Genomic DNA, 21,993 nt, shown 5'->3' with positions numbered 1-21,993 from the left:
GGGTACCACACAAGTTTCAGGTGGGCGACAAAGTCTGGTTGCATCTGCAGAAAGAACGCCTTACAAGAACCCATCAAAAGCTCAAACCACACCAACATGGTCCTTACACCATTACCAAGGCTGTGGGTGTTAGCGCTCAAATCTGCCTCAGGCTGAGGAAGGCAAAACTCAAGGCCACATTAAACCAAGCTCAGCCTCGTAGCTAGCCCTACGAGGACAGGAGAGGGCTCTCTCCAGTTGATCTCGAGAAAATGAGCAATCGGATACGAGATGACTTCAAACTCGAAACTGATTTTAGGCTAGTAAATTGATAGAAAGGGGTTTTTTGATAAATGATTGGGTTTTTTGGGCTGTGTGGGGCAAAGACAGCAAGAGCAGATATTTAATCAAAGACACAGATTACTCCTTAAGGCAAGGTAGGCAAGAGCTTAAGCATCCAAACTGAAATTATATGAAATGGAAGGACTGTTAAGAAAGCAGAAAGGGGCATTAATGTATGAATCCCTTTCATACAGAGGAAGAAACACAAAACATGAATGCTTCTCCAGGGCAAAGCAGTAAGCTGAATTTTACCCTTTTCACTCAGAAACATTCAAATTGAAAACGATTTATGAATGAAATGAAAAACATTACAAGATACATATGAAACAGAGAAAAACATATGCCAAATTTCAAGCCACAGGAATCTTATAAATCAGAGTTGTACTCTTCAATTAATCTCTATCAAACAACTATACAATAAAGCTCTCTGTTCTCCTCCACGCACCTCTCAGAACTCTCTACTTTTGAAATTTGGTACCGGAGGACAGGTGGTTCCCTAAGGCTTTGATATTTGGCCTAGGGAAAAGTGTCCAAAAGAATTTTAATTTTTCTCCTAAAGTAACTTTATAATTTTTTATAAAGTTAAATCTAATTTGAAAGTGACTTTAAGTGATAAAGTTACTAAGTCTAATTTTAAAGTGACTTTTATAAAGTCAATGAAAAATTAGAAAGGAAAAGTGACTTTGGAAATAAATGACTAAGTGGGTCTTTATTAAAGTGGGGTGAATTAAAAAATAGAAAGTGAGATTTAAATGAGCATTTAATCTCAGCCATTGATCTAAATCTATTTCAGCCATTGGATTTAGGGATCACCCAAAAGTCATTTAGGGTTGGGTTAAGGGAGGAAAAGGAGGAAAAGATCAATTCATTCTTTCATGAGCAGATTGAGAGAGAGAGAGCAAGAGAGCAAGGGAGATTTCTGGACAAGGAGGAGAAGGAGGCAGCAGCTTGGCACACATACCAAGGCAACATTTAAGCAAATCCTTACAGCTGAATGTGCAAGCAGTAAAAGGCAGATTTTTCTTGAGCAAACAACAAAAGGCAGATTTGTTTTTGCACAGAAATCGAGGCAGCTGATTTTCTGCACAAAAATCGAGGTCCGTACAGCCGCCCGTACAGTCCGTACAGCCGGCCGTACAGCCGTCCGTACCATCCGTACAGTGGCCGTACAGCATTGTGTTGCTGTTTGGAAATTTCTGGTGGGCTGTGAGGCTCAAAAATCGAGATAAGTTGTAAATTTGTTTGTTGATTTTTGCTGAAAATTTCTCACTGTAAAAAGGCATTTCCAGAAATAAAGAAGAGCTCTCAAACTGGTTTTCCCCAAGAGTTGTAGGGGGTTTTTCCAGGGTCAAGTTGACCAAAAATAACTGAGTTTAAATGTGTTTTAATGGCTGTTTTTAATTGCTGATTTTTATTTCTGCAATTTCCAGCACTCTGAAAAATTTCCAGAATTTGTGTTTTCAACAATATTTATTTTTTTTCAGTCTGTTAAATGTATGGCTATGGGAATGGGCATTTAACTACATGGGAGAAATAAGGTGAAACTGAAAATCGGGGTGGGAAAATAGAAAATTTTACATCTACCCTTTTACAAATGATTTTCAATACATTAAATAAAACTCAGCTAGGAGAAAACAGATCGACCCAAAACAAGGGCGTTGTTTCAACTGAAATGATGAAAATAGGAAAGGTCTGCTCTAAAAAGGAGCAGCGTTACATTTGTTTGTTGATGGCCAATTAAAAGACATAATCTGGAGCGTAGACCATCTGAAATGCAACTGAGGTCAAAAATAGGCAAATCGACCCTATTTCTCTGCTTATGGTTGGTATTCTGCGTTTAATTTGTGTTTGACTGTCTATTCACTTCCATTACCATTATACCACCCTCCAAAAATGTCACGACATGTGTCTCTGCTGAAGGCACGTTTCCATGCTGCCACATAGATACCCATTGTTCCAGATCACAACCCTGAAGACGAACATTCACCTTCCAAGTTTCATCCTTTGCAAATGCATTACTTTAAAGTTTCCCCAATCTATAGTTAACACCTCAAGACTCCTAAGAGTACGTAATGCTTCACGGATAGGAACATCCAAAAGAGAACTTGGAAAATGTAGTTCTACAACCTTTATATACCTACGACACCATTTAGCCACTTTCTCTGCAGTAATTCGACAATTCTCAAAATTTAAACATCTCCAGAAGTCTTCATGAACACTAGCAGCATTCCAATGTCTACACACTAGACCAGCTTTAAAACGCAGCCCAAATCATCATAGTTAAGCATTTCCACATTATCCATATCATCGTCAACATTCTCAATATCCTTTCAGTTTGCAGGCAAATGCAGTAAATTGGCACGAATCTGGGTGAATAAGAGAAATTTCTTTGGATCTGAGACTGTATGGGTATCGCGCCTACCAAACGTGTAGCGCGCAGCAAGTGCGTAGCGCACTTGATATTTAACACGGGTTGTGGGCGTTATATGCATAGCGCCCCTTATATGGGTAGCATGCCTCCTCTGTGTCGTTTACCTTTTTGAAACGTTGGCGTTACTGCGCTGGATTTATAAAACAAGTTCTGTTCCCACATAGAATCGACCTCATGCTTAAATCTTTTTATTTCAGTTGTATCTGAAACAATTTGTCTTTCCTTACAAATTGGTGGCAACTACACACAGTTACCACTCAAGATTGTCTTGCTGCTATCTATGACCTTAGAATGTTGATGTCTTGTGGTAACCTCCTCTTCATTTTCAGAATCAGCCACATTTCTGTTTCTTTAGTTGAAGATGATGAAGGGCACAAGGTCGTTTCGAAGATAAATGCACTACAGTCTCCAGCTACAATCGCTTCAACTACTTTATCTTCACTCAATCTAGTGATTTCCTTAATGTAACTGAATCCATTAGAGTCAAGTCCTAAGTTCTCTTTTGTGCCCTCTACTGGAACTATCAAAACTTCATGTTTTCTTGATACACCTGCCTGTGTACTTGAAAACCTTTTGGAAATTTGAATAATAGTAGCCCCAACAACTTCCAGCAGAAGCTGCAATTTCTCCTTGTAATGGTACAAATGAAATGGCCCAACAACAAATGTGGTTCCACATAAGCATTCTTCTCGATGTTTTGGATCTGCAATCTTGACTTGTACAGAAAATCACCCACATTTTATTGCCATGGAAGGAGGAAAGCTCAAGCAGTTCGGAATCTCTGAAGGTAAAGATGTTTGCCCCACCATGGCTTGAATAGCTTCCATCACATCATTTGTTATAGGAGAAGAATCTTCAACAATAAGATGTGTACACTCTGACATCCATTTCTCTGTTGCGTAGGCTCCCATTGATGACACAATGGTACATAAACCATGTTTCCGGTTCAATTTTTCTAGAGCTGGTATACAAAATAAGAATGGAACGAAGTTCAACCTGAAAGTTGAATTATTTTTTCCAAACGTTATCAAGTCCCCGTTACTTAGGATTGTCTCCTTATTTGCTAAAGAAAACACAAGCTTTGAGCAAATTTCCTTGTTGACAAATGTGCCAAACTTTGAAAGATCCTTCAGGTGAATTTCTGGTGAAGGGATGCTTGAAAAGCACTGCAAGGCCTTCTAAGAAGAGGCTGCCTCAACTATGATATCCGCATGCACAATTGAGATAGTTTTATCAGTTTGAATTGCCACTGCACAATCTTTCCAACCAACTTTGTATGTTCCTTGAGATATCAAATAGTAATTAAAATAGTAGACCCATCAAACACTGTAATGGCCAAAATCAGTGTAGACAGATTTTTCTAAACAATGCCCCACACAGGCAGAGTTTGCTAGCTTTCGATTTCACATACCATTTCAATAGCTTTTAAGGTAATTGCTCTACAAAATCAATGTCAAAATCTTATATATGTGAATTATAATTTGAATCCAGCATGAATTGTGACTACTCCGCCTGAAAGGTCTCATATTCAACTTTCTCAAAGCCTGCTTCCTTAATCATTTCAGCGAACTTTTCCTGAGATGGAAACTTGCGTACGCTCTCCACTAAATATTGGTAAGACACACGATCCCCAGCAACAATTTCTCCAATAGATGGAATAACTGAAAATGAGTAAAACTCATATAATTCTTGGAAACCAGGGATGTTGACATGGCTCAACTCAAGACACAGAAATCTTCCACCCCGCCTTAAGACTCTGTATGCTGCGCTCAGAGCTTTTTCTATATGTGTTTTCAAATCATGTTTAAAAGACCGATAGTACCCTAGAAAAGATGATGTTTCACAATGCTACGCCAGGGGCTTCTAATACCTTCAAAGTGCAAGATTTTGAAACAAATGTTTCCCTCTAAAAGTGAAGTTTCTTTCTATGGAAATCCTTTAGATATTCCAAGTTTATTTATCTCCAGAGGTATCTGCTCTTCAAGTTTTCTCCAAGCAACATACAGTAGCTATGTCATCCTCCGTTGAATAAGCCACATGGTACATTCTCTGACTTCATATAAAGGAAACACTATATTCTAATCGGTGGAGTTCTTCTTAGTTCTGTCCTTCCAACATCTGACATGGCTGCAGCATTATCCTGTAGATCTCCAGCTTCAGCAGAATCAAGAATATGCCATCTTATTTATGGAACTTTCAATACTTATGATAAGTCCTCCTGTTTACATAGACTGATGGGGCTATTGAACCTAGCAAGATGACCAGGGCCTGTATTTCGAAGTACTCCATGATGGAAGGCTTTAAAATGCAAATTTATTACAAAAACAAATTTGTCGATTTCTTCTCCAAAACAGAGTTTTGGAGAAGGATCATTTTCGAGCATTACTGATGATAAACTCTTGAAGTAAGAGACTTATTCAACCTCCCTCTAGTCTGCAAGCGTTATTTCACATTTCTGGAGACAAAACCTTGGACTCAAGAAGTAAAATGACTCTTTTTTGGACCACAATAACATCAGTGACTGCGCATAACAAGGAATGAACTTTGGAGAATTTGACTGCAGCGGGCTGACAAGACGGAGTCTAACATTGGCTCCAATGGGGATGGCAGCTGCCGCTTTTTGGAGGTGCCAAGAACCACAGAGCTTTGGGAGAGCAGACAGTGCCTCTATCCATTGGGCAATGGAGTCATTATTGCGAAGAAACGACACGATTAATTTATTCACTGGAAACTGACTGAAATGATTGAAAAACTGACTCGGCAAACTTCTAACTAAACTGTAATGAAATTGGAACAAAATGCTGCCTTTTGGCTGCTTATTTATTTAAAAAATTTACCCTACTTTGCTGAAAAAATAATAGATCAGGTAATACTGAAATGCCAGATCAACCATTCAAGTAAATCTGAGAAGAATGCTGCTTGAGAGTGTTTCAACTAGATCACAGATGCAATTGCTCGCAGCCCTACATGCACATAATGAGTCTGATCACGTAAAAGACAGTTTGATTTGTCAGTAAAACTGAAAAACATTTTCATGTACATCGCAATAGGACCGCGAAAGCCAGACTCCATTTGTTGCCCCAACTCTGCAATACATACTTCCAGCTGCACACTTCCAATGCAAACATCTGTAGGCAACTCTATTATTTTTTGTTTCAAAGGAGGAAGAGTTTCCAAGAACTTTTTAGGGTCTCGGAAATCACATGACTGGATCTGCTCATTCAAATACTGAATCTCCTTCTCAATTCTTTCAACAACTAACTCACAGACACCAGTTTTAGCTTCAAGAGGAAGTTTTGCAGATTTCAAACATTGAAGCAAGGCATTGAAAAAAATTTCATTAATTTCAAAATCTGCTAACTGATTTCTTACTTCTTTTACAGCTTCACACAGTGCAGGGTTTGCCACATACCCTACCATTGCATGAATGGATCAGCGAGCACTGGAATGTTTGGATCAAGTTGGAGTCACCAGGTGAATGTTTCAGCCTTCATATGTGTCTGACTGTTGTCCACCATCAGCATCAGATCTGCAACTTGATTTCATGTACTGGGCAAGACAACCTTCAAGTAAAATGTCACATCAACAGCAAACCATCTTTCCCCTGTATGGTCACCACTATGTTAGCGCTCAAATCTGCCTCAGGCTGAGGAAGGCAAAACTCAAGGCCACATCAAACCAAGCTCAGCCTCGTAGCTATCCCTTCGAGGACAGGAGAGGGCTCTCTCCAGTTGATCTCGAGAAAATGAGGAATAGGATACGAGATGACTTCAAACTCGAAACTGATTTTAGGCTAGTAAATTGATAGAAAGGAGTTTTTTGATAAATGATTGGGTTTTCTGGGCTGTGTGGGGCAAAGACAGCAAGAGCAGAGATTTAATCAAAGACACAGATTACTCCATAAGGCAAGGTAGGCAAGAGCTCAAGCATCCAAATTGAAATTATATGAAATGGAAGGACTGTTAAGAAAGCTGAAAGGGGAATTAATGTATGAATCCCTTTCAGACAGAGGAAGAAACACAAAACATGAATGCTTCTCCAGGGCAAAGCAGTAAGCGGAATTTTACCCTTTTCACTCAGAAACATTCAAATTAAAAACGTTTTATGAATGAAATGAAAAACATTACAAGATACATATGAAACAGAGAAAAACATATGCCAAATTTCAAGCCACGGGAATCTTATAAATCAGAGTTGTACTCTTCAATTAATCTCTATCAAACAACTGTACAATAAAGCTCTATGTTCTCCTCCACGCACCTCTCAGAACTCTCTCCCCTTTTACAAATGATTTTCAATACATTAAATAAAACTCAGCTAGGAGAAAACAGATCGACCCAAAACAAGGGCGCTATTTCAACTGAAATGATGAAAATAGGAAAGGTCTGCTCTAAAAAGGAGCAGCATTACATTTGTTTGTTGATGGCCAATTAAAAGACAGAATCTAGAGCGTAGACCATCTGAAATGCAACTGAGGTCAAAAATAGGCAAATCGACCCTATTTCTCTGCTTATGGTTGGTATTTTGCGTTTAATTTGGGTTTGATTGTCTATTCACTTCCATTACCGTTATACCACCCTCCCAAAATGTCACGACATGTGTCTCTGCTGAAGGCACGTTTCCATGCTACCACATAGATACCCATTGTTCCAGATCACAACCCTGAAGATGTACATTCACCTTCCAAGTTGCATCCTGTTGAGATTGCAACAAGATTATGGAGCTTAGTGAAAAGAGTCGCCTTCACTAAGTGGGCCCGCAAGCAAATTATGGTGCAAGTTCTATTTTTGATCCCAGTAGGGATGATCACAGTATGAGTGATCACAGTGTGGGTGACCACAGTGTGGGTGATCACAGTATGAGTGATCAAAGTCTTTTTTAGACTAGCTGTCAAAAATAGAAAAGTCAGATATTATTGTCTCATAATAATATTTGGACTATAAACTTGATCTTATTCTCTTGGAGCACTTCAGTTTGAGCTACAGGTGTGGCCCATGCAGCTGTTAGAAGGAAGTACGATTTTCTTATGAGTCAGTTGAGTTGTTGCATGCATGACTTCAGTTAGAACTCAATCAATTGAGTTTGGTGGAGTTGATTGTGGAGTTGATGGAGTTGTGTTCAGTTTGACTTGGTTAAACTAGTTGTAGTTAGTCTAACTGCAAATAGACTAATGATGAGTTGTTAAACTAATTATTAACTCATAATACAACTATAGAATACATCAATTAACTCAGTTGCATGTCAGTGCATGTTCAGTTCAGCAGGGACAGGTGTTAGAGAATCAGATTGCTATCAGTTGTGACTATAGTTGTGCATCAGATCTTGCACAATCAAGGGATTGAGTATGCTAATGAGTTTGCTCATGTATTTGCCCAGTATTATAGCCTCTGCTCACGTCTTACACAGGGTGAGTGATTCTTTGGAGGTGAAATATGAGTTTGGTAAACCATTCTCATTTAATTCTTGAGCAGGTATTGAGCAGTGGAGGTAGGCAAGCAGTGGAATAGATTTGGAGATCAGATCTTAGCTATATTGTGTGTAACAGGTGGAGCTAGTACTGGATTGCTTGTGATAAGCATTGTAATTTGTAATGTTACATGGTTTCAATCATTAATATACAGATAGTGTGGGGTTTTTAGCGAGATGCTTTCCTCAGGTTACATACTGTGTTAATGTGTGAATGCTCTTGATGTTTTATTGTTATTGATGTTGCTATATTGATGATCAACGTAGAGGAGCTTATGTATTGTGTATGTATTCCGAAATAGTACATGATCAAGATAATCTCTGTTGAATATGTGTTAAATTATTCAAAATTTCTGCATGGTATCAGAGCTGTTGATCATCGGATCTACTATTTAGGAAGTGTTTACATTCTATTTCTTCAGGCAGATTCTGTAATCGGGCCAGGTAGCCTCTGGATTCATCCTTCCTTTCGAAGGTGAGATATCCGGTGAATGCCCATACAGTCAATCTCTGTACGAGAAATATTGTGTTCTCACGAATCTTAGATCTGAGGCGGTTGAGTTGGTTGCTCGTGGAATTCGAATTTGCAGCAGTGTTTTCTTGGTGACAACGCAGCAATGTCTTTCAACGGATTGCGATTGGAGTATGCTCTTAAGGGCAACTCAAACTATATTGCATGGAAGGACAGGATGGAGGCAGTATTGGATGATAACGGGCTGAAGGAGTTCATAGATACGGATATCCCAAAGCCTACTGATGTTACTCAAGCTAATGCTTGGCAAAAGAAGACCGCAAAATGTCGAAGGATTCTGTTGGAGGGCGTGAAGGATCACATTGTGTCCAGTCTCCATGGAAAGGCTACTCCATATTTGATGTGGAAATCATTAACAGAATTATTCCAAAGCAAGAGCGATCAGAGGAAGCTGGCGCTCAAAGATAAACTCAGAAACATCAAATGCGAGAAGGGTGACAGTATACCCAAGTATCTCACGAAGTTCACTCAGTGTCGAGATGAGCTGGGAAGTGTGGGGGTTACTGTCGATGATGAAGACTTGGTGAGCTTGGCTCTCCTTGGTCTTCCGAAGAGTTGGCATTCCTATCAGGACTCTGTTAATGGTCAGGAGAAATTGCCAGGATGGGAAAGACTATGGTCAGATCTTGTGCAGGAGGAGATCGGGCGGAGTCCTAGGGACAGATCTTCGTCAAAGGGAGCTGATGAAGAGAATTGTGCTTTGGCTGCCAAAGCAAAGAAAGGGAAGAGCAAGAAAGCTTCTGAGTCTGGTGCGAAAGGTAAGAAGTAGGATATGTCCAAGGTGAAGTGTTTTCACTGTCACCAGCATGGACACTATGCCACTAATTGTCCGCAAAAGAAGAAGAACAAGCAGGCTGTTGGATCTTCAGCAGGAGAGGCTCTAGCCTCTTAGTTTGAGCTTGATTTTTCATTGATCGCATGCTTGGTTTCAAGTGTGATGGGATGGTGTGGTTCTTGTATAGTGGTGCATATTTTCACATGACGGGAGATAGAGATTTGTACTCTGATTTGGAGGACAAAGATCTTGGAGTGCACATCGAGATGGGCGATGATGGTAGATACAGTGCGACCAGTATTGGTACCATTTCCTTTGAGAGGGAGTTTGGTAAACCCTTTGTATTGAAGGAAGTCATGCATGTTCCAGGATTGGAGAAGAATCTCATCTCAGTGGCGATGTTAGAAGACAAGGGGTATGATGTTGTTTTCAGCGAGGGAAAGGCTTTCCTGCGCAGCAAGACCACTGGTGAGACCCGGAAGATAGGGGTTCAAGTGAGGAACCTTTATCAGTTGCATGTAGATGGATGCGTAGCAATGCCGGGCAAGGCAGAAGGATTGGTGAGCCGGGATGATGGTGAGTTGTGGCACAGGAGATTGAGTCACCTTCACCATGGAGCCTTGAAGATACTGCAGCAGATCACTATAGGGCTTCCTAAAGGCACACTTGTGCAGTCAGATTAGTGCAAGGGGTGTACTTTGGGGAAGTTTGTTAAAGCCACCTTTCACGAGAAGGATAGCCGCGCCACGACGATCCTTGAGAGAATTCACACAGACGTGTGTGGACCTTTCTCAGTTGCTTCAACAGCAAAACACAGGTATTATGTGATTTTTGTTGATGATTTCTCTCGTAAGTGCTGGATCTTCTTCATGCAGAAGAAGAGCGAGACATATTCAAAGTTCTGTGAATTCAAAGCACTGGTCGAGAAGGAGTCGGGGAAGAAGGTGAAGGCTCTTAGGAGTGATAATGGTGGTGAATACATCTCGGACGAGTTCAAGGATTTCTGCAAGGTAGAAGGGATTCATAGAGAGCTCATAGCTCCCCACAACCCACAGTAGAACGGGGTAGCTGAGCGGAAGAACAAAACGATTGTGGGTGCTGCATGGGCAATGTTGCATGATCAAGGCCTACCCCTTCACTTGTGGGCGGAAGCATGCAATACAACAGTTTATGTGTAGAACCGTTGTCCTCATAGGATACTTGGCATGAGTACACCCGAGGAGGCTTATTCTGGTAAGAAGCCTGATCTTTCTCATTTGAGGATTTTTGGTGATAACGTTTACATGCATGTGACGAAGAATGCCAGGAAGAAGTTGGAACCGACTGCAGAGGCTGGGATATTTGTGGGGTACACTGATACGCCCCACAACTATCGTGTGTATTTGCCAGACAGTGGTAAAACTGTTGTGCGACGGGATATAAAATTTCAGGAGGAGAAAGCTATGAAGTGTTCGCTTGAGAGGGAGATACACTTGCATGCAGATGAGGAGCTATTAGTTCTTAAGGATGAGCTTCAGGACGTGGATCAACCATAGGATGAGGTTCATGGAGTGGAAGAGACCACTCATGCAACGCCAACCATCAAAGGGCGAAAGCGCTTGACAGAAGCTGAGCGACTGGCTCAAGATGCAGAGAAAGTTGTAGGACCACCTACAGCCCAACGCAGGCAGAGACAGTCACCTGATCGGTACACTGGATACATGGCTCTTATGAGCAAGTGTGTTGTGACTGAGCCATCCTCTTTCGAGGAAGCTATGGAGGATCCCGCATGGGTAGACGCCATGGTGGAAGATTATGATTCTATTGTCAGAAACAGTGCATGGGAGATTGTTCCTAGACCGGAAGGGAAATAAATGGTGGGTTCGAGATGGATCTACAAGGTCAAGCAGGCAGCTGATGGGAGTGTGGAGAAGTACAAGGCAAGATTTGTTGCCCAAGGCTTTTCACAGATAGAGGGGATCGATTATGAGGAGACCTTTGCACCTGTCGCAAGGTATTCTTCCATACGGACGATTCTTGCTCTCTCAGCGCAGATGGGATGGCACATTGATCAGATGGATGTGAAGACTGCATTCCTCAACGGAGTCATTGATGAGGAGGTGTACATTGAGCAGCCCGAAGGCTTTGAGGTCTTCAGCAGCGAGTCGCATGTGTGCAGGCTCAAGAGAGTGCTGTATGGGTTGAAGCAAGAACCACGTGCTTGGTACACACAGATAGACAGCTATTTCACAGGACTTGGATTCTCCAAGAGCGAGGCAGATCCTAACCTATACCAGATTGTGGTGGAGGGTAAGTTTCTTATCATTGCACTGTATGTTGATGATTTAATTCTAACGGGTGATGAGCTGTTGATACTGTCATGCAAGAAGGATCTTGCTACAGAGTTTGAGATGAAGGACTTGGGCCTCCTTCACTATTTCCTAGGATTGGAAATATGGTAGTGCAGTGGTGGACTGTTTGTTTCTCAGGGCAAGTATGCTTAGGAGATACTGGAGAAGTTCAACATGCATGGTTGCAAGCCTGTTGATACTCCTCTTCCTGGAGGTTGGAGGAAGGAGGATGCCACTTCAGGAGAAGAAGTGGATGCCACTGTTTATCGACAGTTGGTGGGGTCGCTGATGTATTTGGTCAATACACGACCCGATTTATGCTATGAAATTAACCAGCTTTCACAAGCTATGGTTAAGCCTACCAAGCTCTTCTGGAAGGCGGGCAAGCATGTATTACGCTACTTGAGAGGCACATCGGGATATGGTTTGTGGTACAGACAGGAGGATGAGGTGAAGCTATGTGGCTTAACGGATGCAGATTGGGCAGGGAGCCCAACTGACAGAAAGAGCACATCAGGAGGGGTCTTCAGTATTGGATCGACCGCAGTTTCTTGGTACAGTAGGAAGCAGAGATACGTGGCACTCAGTTCAGCGAAGGCCGAGTATATGGCAGCAAGTTTGGCTGCATGCGAGGCTATATGGATGAGGAAGATCCTGGTTGGTTTGTTTGGTTCTCATTTGGATCCTACTGTTATTTACTGTGATAACCAGAGTATCATTAAACTCCGGCTAATCCTGTATTTCATGATAGATCTAAGCATATTGACATCAGGTACCATAATATTAGAGATTGTGTGCAGCGGAGGATCATGTTGCTTTCACACATTCCAACGGAGGATCAGGATGCTGATATTCTGACGAAGGCTCTCACCAGGAGAAAATTCGAGTACCACCGAGGCAGGATAGGGGTTGCTGATAATCCATATCTTGTCGAGAGGGAGTGTTGAGATTGCAACAAGATGATGCAGCTTAGTGAAAAGAGTTGCCTTCACTAAGTGGGCCCACAGGCAAATTATGGCGCAAGTTCTATTTTTGATCCCAGTAGGGATGATCACAATATGAGTGATCATAGTGTGGGTGACCACGGTGTGGGTGATCACAGTATGAGTGATCAAAGTCTTTTTTAGACTGGCTGTCAAAAATAGAAAAGTCAAATATTATTGTCTCATAATAATATTTGGACTATAAACTTGATCTTATTCTCTTGGAGCACTTTAGTTTGAGCTACAGATGTGGCCCATGCAGCTGTCAGAAGGAAGTACACTTTTATTATGAGTCAGTTGAGTTGTTGCATGCATGACTTCAGTTAGAACTCAATCAGTTGAGTTTGGTGGAGTTGATTGTGGAGTTGATGGAGTTATGTTCAGTTTGACTTGGTTAAACTAGTTGTAGTTAGTCTAACTGCAAATAGACTAATGATGAGTTGTTAAACTAATTATTAACTCATAATCCAACTATAGAATACATCAGTTAACTCAGTTGCATGTCAGTGCATGTTCAGTTCAGCAGGGACAGGTGTTAGAGAATCAGATTGCTATCAGTTGTGATTATAGTTGTGCATCAGATCTTGCACAATCAAGGGATTGAGTATGCCAATGAGTTTGCTCATGTATTTGCCCAGTATTATAGCCTCTACTCACGTCTTACACAGGGTGAGTGATTCTTTGGAGGTGAAATACGAGTTTGGTAAACCATTCTCATTTAATTCTTGAGCAGGTATTGAGCAGTGGAGGCAGGCAAGCAGTGGAACATATTTGGAGATCAGATCTTAGCTGTATTGTGTGTAACAGGTGGAGCTGGTACTGGATTGCTTGTGATAAGCATTGTACTTTGTAATTTTACATGGTCTCAATCATTAATATACAGATAGTGTGGGGTTTTTAGCGAGATGCTTTCCCCGGGTTACATACTGTGTTAACGTGTGAATGCTCTTGATGTTTTATTATTATTGATGCTGCTATATTGATGATCAATGTAGAGGAGATTATGTATTGTGTATGTATTATGCAATAGTACATGATCAGGATAATCTCTGTTGAATATGTGTTAAATTATTCAAAATTTCTACACATCCTTTGCAAATGCATTACTTTAAAGTTTCCCCAATCTATAGTTAACACCTCAAGACTCCTAAGAGTACGTAATGCTTCACGGATAGGAACAACCAAAAGAGAACCTGGAAAATGTAGTTCTACAGCCTTTATATACCTACGACACCGTTTAGCCACTTGCTCTGCAATAATTCGACAATTCTCAAAATTCAAACATCTCCAGAAGTCTTCATGAACACTAGTAGCATGCCAATGTCTACACACTAGACTAGCTTTAAAACGCAGTCCAAATCATCATAGTTAAGATTTCCACATTATTTGTATCATCGTCGACATTCTCAATATCCTTTCAGTTTGCAGGCAAATGCAGTAATTTGGCACGAATCTGGGTGAATAAGAGAAATTTCTTTGGCTCTGAGACTGTATGGGTAGCGCGCCTACCCAACGCGTAGCGCGCAGCAAGTGCGTAGCGCACTTGATATTTAACACGGGCTGTGGGCGTTATATGCGTAGCGCCCCTTATATGGGTAGCGCACCTCCTCTGTGTCATTTACCTTTTTGAAACGTTGGCGTTACTGCGCTGGATTTATAAAACAAGTTCTGTTCCCACATAGAATCGACCTCATGCTTAAATCTTTTTATTTCAGTTGTATCTGAAACAATTTGTCTTTCCTTACAAATTGGCGGCAACTGCACACAATTACCACTCAAGCTTGTCTTGCTGCTATCTATGACCTTAGAATGTTGATGTCTTGTGGTAACCTCCTCTTCATTTTCAGAATCAGCCACATTTCTGTTTCTTTAGTTGAAGATGATGAAGGGCACAAGGTCGTTTCGAAGGTAAATGCACTACAGTCTCCAGCTACAATCGCTTCAACTACTTTATCTTCACTCAATCTAGCGATTTCCTTAATGTAACTGAATCCATTAGAGTCAAGTCCTAAGTTCTCTTTTGTGCCCTCTGCTGGAACTATCAAAACTTCACGTTCTCTTGATACACCTGCCTGTGTACTTGAAAACCTTTTGGAAATTTGAATAACAGTAGCCCCAACAACTTCCAGCAGAAGCTGCAATTTCTCCTTGTAATGGTACAAATGAAATGGCCCAACAACAAATGTGGTTCCACATAAGCATGCTTCTCGATGTTTTGGATCTGCAATCTTGACTTGTACAGAAACTCGCCCACATTTTAGTGCCATGGAAGGAGGAAAGCTCAAGCAGTTCGGAATCTCTGAAGGTAAAGATGTTTGCCCCACCATGGCTTGAATAGCTTCCATCACATCATTTGTTATAGCAGAAGAATCTTCAACAATAAGATGTGTACACTCTGACATCCATTTCTCTGTTGCGTAGGCTCCCATTGATGACACAATGGTACATAAACCATGTTTCCGGTTCAATTTCTCTAGAGCTGGTATACAGAATAAGAATGTAACAAAGTTCAACCTGAAAGTTGAATTATTTGTTCCAAACGTTATCAAGTCCCCGTTACTTAAGATTGTCTCCTTATTTGCTAAAGAAAACACCGCCTTTGAGCAAATTTCCTTGTTGACAAATGTGCCAAACTTTGAAAGATCCTTCAAGTGAATTTCTGGTGAAGGGATGCTTGAAAATCACTGCAAGGCCTTCTAAGAAGAGGTTGCCTCAACTATGATCTCTACATGCACACTTGAGATAGTTTTATCAGTTTGAATTGCCACTGCACAATCTTTCCGACCAACTTTGTATGTTCCTTGAGATATCAAATAGTAATTAAAACAGTAGACCCATCAAACACTGTAATGGCAAAAATCAGCTTAGACATATTTTTCTAAACAATGCCCCACACAGGCAGAGTTTGCTAGCTTTCGATTTCACATACCATTTCAATAGATTTTAAGGTAATTGCTCTACAAAAGCAATGTCAAAATCTTATATATGTGAATTATAATTTGAATCTAGCATGAATTGCGACTACTCCGCCTGAAAGGTCTCATATTCAACTTTCTCAAAGCCTGCTTCCTTAATCATTTTAGTGAACTTTTCCTGAGATGGAAACTTGCATACGCTCTCCACTAAATATTGGTAAGACACACGATCCCCAGCAACAATTTCTCCAATAGATGGAATAACTGAAAATGAGTAAAACTCATATAATTCTTGGAAACCAGGGATGTTGACATGGCTCAACTCAAGACACAGAAATCTTCCACCCCGCCTTAAGACTCTGTATGCTGCGCTCGGAGCTTTTTCTATATGTGTTTTCGAATCATGTTTAAAAGACCGATAGTACCCTAGAAAAGATGATGTTTCACAATGCTACGCCAGGGGCTTCTAATGCCTTCAAAGTGCAAGATTTTGAAACAAATGTTTCCCTCTAAAAGTGAAGTTTCTTTCTATGGAAATCCTTTAGATATTCCAAGTTTATTTATCTCCAGAGGTATCTGCTCTTCAAGTTTTCTCCAAGCAACATACAGTAGCTATGTCATCCTCCGTTGAATAAGCCATATGGTACATTCTCTGACTTCATATAAAGGAAACACTATATTCTAATCGGTGGAGTTCTTCTTAGTTCTGTCCTTCCAACATCTGACATGGCTGCAACATTATCCTGTAGATCTCCAGCTTCAGCAGAATCAAGAATATGCCATCTTATTTATGGAACTTTCAATACTTATGATAAGTCCTCCTGTTTACATAGACTGATGGGGCTATTGAACCTAGCAAGATGACCAGGGCCTGTATTTCAATGTACTCCATGATGGAAGGCTTTAAAATGCAAATTTATTACAAAAACAAATTTGTCGATTTCTTTTCCAAAGCATAGTTTTGGAGAAGGATCATTTTCGAGCATTACTGATGATAAACTCTTGAAGTAAGAGACTTATTCAACCTCCCTCTGGCCTGCAAGCGTTATTTCACATTTCTGGAGACAAAACCCTGGACTCAAGAAGTAAAATGACTCTTTTTTGGACCACAGTAACATCAGTGACTGCGCATAACAAGGAACTCTTTTTTGGACCATAGTAACATCAGTGACTACGCATAACAAGGAATGAACTTTGGAGAATTTGACTGCAGTGGGCTGACAAGACGGAGTTTAACATTGGCTCCAATGGGGATGGCAGCTGTCACTTTTTAGAGGTGCCAAGAACTGCAGAGCTTTCGGAGAGCAGACAATGCCTCTATCCATTGGGAAATGGAGTCATTATTGCGAAGAAACGACACGATTAATTTATTCACTGGAAACTAACTAAAATGATTGAAAAACTGACTCGGCAAACTTCTAACTAAACTGTAATGAAACTGGAACAAAATGCTTCCTTTTGGCTGCTTATTTATTTACAAAATTTACCCTACTTTTCTGCAAAAATAATAGATCAGGTAATACTGAAATGCCAGATCAACCATTCAAGTAAATCTGAGAAGAATGCTGCTTGAGAGTGTTTCAACCAGATCACAGATGCAATTGCTGGCAGCCCTACATGCACATAATGAGTCTGATCACGTAAAAGACAGTTTGATTTGTCAGTCAAACTGAAAAACATTTCCATGTACATCGCAATAGGATCGCGAAAGCCAGACTCCGTTTGCTGCCCCAACTCTGCAATACATACTTCCAGCTGCACACTGCCAATGCAAACATCTATAGGCAACTCTATTATTTTTTGTTTCGAAGGAGGAAGAGTTTCCAAGAACTTTTTAGGGTATTGGAAATCACATGACTGGATCTGCTCATTCAAATACTGAATCTCCTTCTCAATTCTTTAAACGACTAATTCATAGACACCAGTTTTAGCTTCAAGAGGAAGTTTTGCAGATTTCAAACATTGAAGCAAGGCATTGAAAAGAAATTCATTAATTTCAAAATCTACTAACTGATTTCTTACTTCTTTTACAGCTTCACACAGTGCAGGGTTTGCCACATACCCTACCATTTCATGAATGGATCAGCGAGCACTGGAATGTCTGGATCGAGTTGGAGTCGCCAGGTGAATGTTTCAGCCTTCATATGTGTCTGGCTGCTATCCACCATCAGCATCAGATTTGCAACTTGATTTCATGTACTGGGGCAAGACAACCTTCAAGTCGAATGTCACATCAACAGCAAACCATCTTTCCCCAGTATGGTCGCCACTATGTTAGCGCTCAAATCTGCCTCAGGCTAAGGAAGGCAAAACTCAAGGCCACATCAAACCAAGCTCAGCCTCATAGCTAGCCCTACGAGTACAGGAGAGGGCTCTCTCTAGTTGATCTCGAGAAAATGAGCAATAGGATACGAGATGACTTCAAACTCAAAACTGATTTTAGGCTAGTAAATTGATAGAAAGGGGTTTTATGATAAATGATTGGGTTTTCTAGGCTGTGTGGGGCAAAGACAACAAGAGCAGAGATTTAATCAAAGACACAGATTACTCCATAAGGCAAGGTAGGCAAGAGCTTAAGCATCCAAACTGAAATTATATGAAATGGAAGGACTGTTAAGAAAGCTGAAAGGGGCATTAATGTATGAATCCCTTTCAGACAGAGGAAGAAACACAAAACATGAATGCTTCTCCAGGGCAAAGCAGTATGCTGAATTTTACCCTTTTCTCTCAGAAACATTCAAACTGAAAACAATTTATGAATGAAATGAAAAACATTACAAGATACATATGAAACGGAGAAAAACATATGCCAAATTTCAAGCCACGGGAATCTTATAAATCAGAGTTGTACTTTTCAATTAATCTCTATCAAACAACTGTACAATAAAGCTCTCTGTTCTCCTCCACGCATCTCTCAGAACTCTCTCCCCTTTTACAAATGATTTTCAATACATTAAATAAAACTCAGCTAGGAGAAAACAGATCGACCCAAAACAAGGGCGCTGTTTCAACTGAAATGATGAAAATAGGAAAGGTCTTCTCTAAAAAGGAGCAGCGTTACATTTGTTTGTTGATGGCCAATTAAAAGACAGAATCTGGAGCGTAGACCATCTGAAATGCAACTGAGGTCAAAAATAGGCAAATCGACCCTATTTCTCTGCTTATGGTTGGTATTCTACGTTTAATTTGGGTTTGACTGTCTATTCACTTCCGTTACCGTCATACCACCCTCCCAAAATGTCACGACATGTGTCTCTGTTGAAGGCACGTTTCCATGCTACCTCATAGATACCCATTGTTCCAGATCACAACCTTGAAGATGTACATTCACCTTCCAAGTTTCATCCTTTGCAAATGCATTACTTTAAAGTTTCCCCAATCTATAGTTAATACCTGAAGACTCCTAAGAGTACGTAATGCTTCACGGACAGGAACATCCAAAAGAGAACCTAGAAAATGTAGTTCTACAGCCTTTATATATCTACGACACCGTTTAGCCACTTGCTCTGCAATAATTCGACAATTCTCAAAATTCAAACATCTCCAGAATTCTTCATGAACACTAGCAGCATGCCAATGTCTACACAATAGACCAACTTTAAAACGCAGTCCAAATCATCATAGTTAAGCATTTCCACATTATCCATATCATTGTCGACATTCTCAATATCCTTTCAGTTTGCAGGCAAATGCAGTAATTTGGCACAAATCTGGGTGAATAAGAGAAATTTCTTTGGCTCTGAGACTATATGGGTAGCGCGCCTACCCAACGCGTAGCGTGCAGCAAGTGCATAGCACCCCTTATATGGGTAGCGCAACTCCTCTGTGTCGTTTACCTTTTTGAAAAGCTGGCGTTACTGCGCTGGATTTATAAAACAAGTTCGGTTCCCACATAGAATCGACCTCATGCTTAAATCTTTTTATTTCAGTTGTATCTGAAACAATTTGTCTTTCCTTACAAATTGGCAGAAACTGCACACAATTGCCACTCAAGCTTGTCTTGCTGCTATCTATGACCTTAGAATGTTGATGTCTTGTGGTAACCTCCTCTTCATTTTCATAATCAGCCACATTTATATTTCTTTAGTTGAAGATGATGAAGGGCACAAGGTCGTTTCGAAGGTAAATGCACTACAGTCTCCAGCTACAATCGCTTCAACTACTTTATCTTCACTCAATCTAGCGATTTCCTTGTAATGGTACAAATGAAATGGCCCAACAACAAATGTGGTTCCACATAAGCATGCTTCTCGATGTTTTGGATCTGCAATCTTGACTTGTACAGAAACTCGCCCACATTTTAGTGCCATGGAAGGAGGAAAGCTCAAGCAGTTTGGAATCTCTGAAGGTAAAGATGTTTGCCCCACCATGGCTTGAATAGCTTCCATCACATCATTTGTTATAGGAGAAGAATCTTCAACAATAAGATGTGTACACTCTGACATCCATTTCTCTGTTGCGTAGGCTCCCATTGATGACACAATGGTACATAAACCATGTTTCCGGTTCAATTTTTCTAGAGCTGGTATACAGAATAAGAATGGAACGAAGTTCAACCTGAAAGTTGAATTATTTGTTCCAAACGTTATCAAGTCCCCGTTACTTAGGATTGTCTCCTTATTTGCTAAAGAAAACACGGGCTTTGAGCAAATTTCCTTGTTGACAAATGTGCCAAACTTTGAAAGATCCTTCAAGTGAATTTCTGGTGAAGGGACGCTTGAAAATCACTACAAGGCCTTCTAAGAAGAGGCTGCCTCAACTATGATCTCCGCATGCACACTTGAGATAGTTTTATCAGTTTGAATTGCCACTGCACAATCTTTCCGACCAACTTTGTATGTTCCTTGAGATATCAAATAGTAATTAAAACAGTAGACCCATCAAACACTGTAATGGCCAAAATCAGCTTAGACAGATTTTTCTAAACAATGCCCCACACAGGCAGAGTTTGCTAGCTTTCGATTTCACATACCATTTCAATAGCTTTTAAGGTAATTGCTCTACAAAAGCAATGTCAAAATCTTATATATGTGAATTATAATTTGAATCCAGCATGAATTGCGACTACTCCACCCGAAAGGTCTCATATTCAACTTTCTCAAAGCCTGCTTCCTCAATCATTTCAGTGAACTTTTCCTGAGATGGAAACTTGCCTACGCTCTCCACTAAATATTGGTAAGACACACGATCCCCAGCAACAATTTCTCCAATAGATGGAATAACTGAAAATGAGTAAAACTCATATAATTCTCGGAAACCAAGGATGTTGACATGGCTCAACTCAAGACACAGAAATCTTCCACCCTGCCTTAAGACTTTGTATGCTGCGCTCAGAGCTTTTTCTATATGTGTTTTCGAATCATGTTTAAAAGACCGATAGTACCCTAGAAAAGATGATGTTTCACAATGCTACGCCAGGGGCTTCTAATACCTTCAAAGTGCAAGATTTTCAAACAAATGTTTCCCTCTAAAAGTGAAGTTTCTTTCTATGGAAATCCTTTAGATATTCCATGTTTATTTATCTCTAGAGGTATCTGCTCTTCAAGTTTTCTCCAAGAAACATACAGTAGCTATGTCATCCTCCGTTGAATAAGCCACATGGTACATTCTCTGACTTCATATAAAGGAAACACTATATTCTAATCGGTGGAGTTCTTCTTAGTTCTGTCCTTCCAACATCTGACATGGCTGCAACATTATCCTATAGATCTCCAGCTTCAGCAGAATCAAGAATATGCCATCTTATTTATGGAACTTTCAATACTTATGATAAGTCCTCCTGTTTACTTAGACTGATGGGGCTATTGAACCTAGCAAGATGACCAGGGCCTGTATTTCGAAGTACTCCATGATGGAAGGCTTTAAAATGCAATTTTATTACAAAAACAAATTTGTCGATTTCTTTTCCAAAACAGAGTTTTGGAGAAGGATCATTTTCGAGCATTACTGATGATAAACTCTTGAAGTAAGAGACTTATTCAACCTCCCTCTAGCCTTCAAGCGTTATTTCACATTTCTGGAGACAAAACCCTGGACTCAAGAAGTAAAATGACTCTTTTTTGGACCACAGTAACATTAGTGACTGCGCATAACAAGGAATGAACTTTGGAGAAATTGACTGCAGCGGGCTGACAAGACGAAGTCTAACAATGGGAAACAATGATTTGGAGCACAACATTCCCTCATTCCTTCACCTACACCAAGTGTTCAATGTGTACTACCCTCGACCATGCTTCCCAC

The 21,993-nt window shown here is 40.4% G+C and overlaps 2 pseudogenes; both read right to left on the bottom strand.

The window, feature by feature from the left end:
• Nucleotides 1-2,992: 2,992 nt before the first annotated feature.
• On the bottom strand, nt 2,993-4,166 carry LOC149218744 (nibrin homolog; annotated as a pseudogene).
• Nucleotides 4,167-4,255: 89 nt separating this feature from the next.
• On the bottom strand, nt 4,256-20,225 carry LOC149218743 (uncharacterized; annotated as a pseudogene).
• Between the last annotated feature and the right edge of the window lie 1,768 nt (nt 20,226-21,993).

Source organism: Pinus tabuliformis, chromosome Q, assembly GCF_031772625.1.
Source record: "Pinus tabuliformis cultivar Carrire ecotype Pingquan chromosome Q, CPIR1, whole genome shotgun sequence".
Taxonomy (NCBI): domain Eukaryota; kingdom Viridiplantae; phylum Streptophyta; class Pinopsida; order Pinales; family Pinaceae; genus Pinus; species Pinus tabuliformis.
Note: the sequence above shows the minus strand (reverse complement) of the source record. Positions and strands in the feature narration are given on the sequence as shown.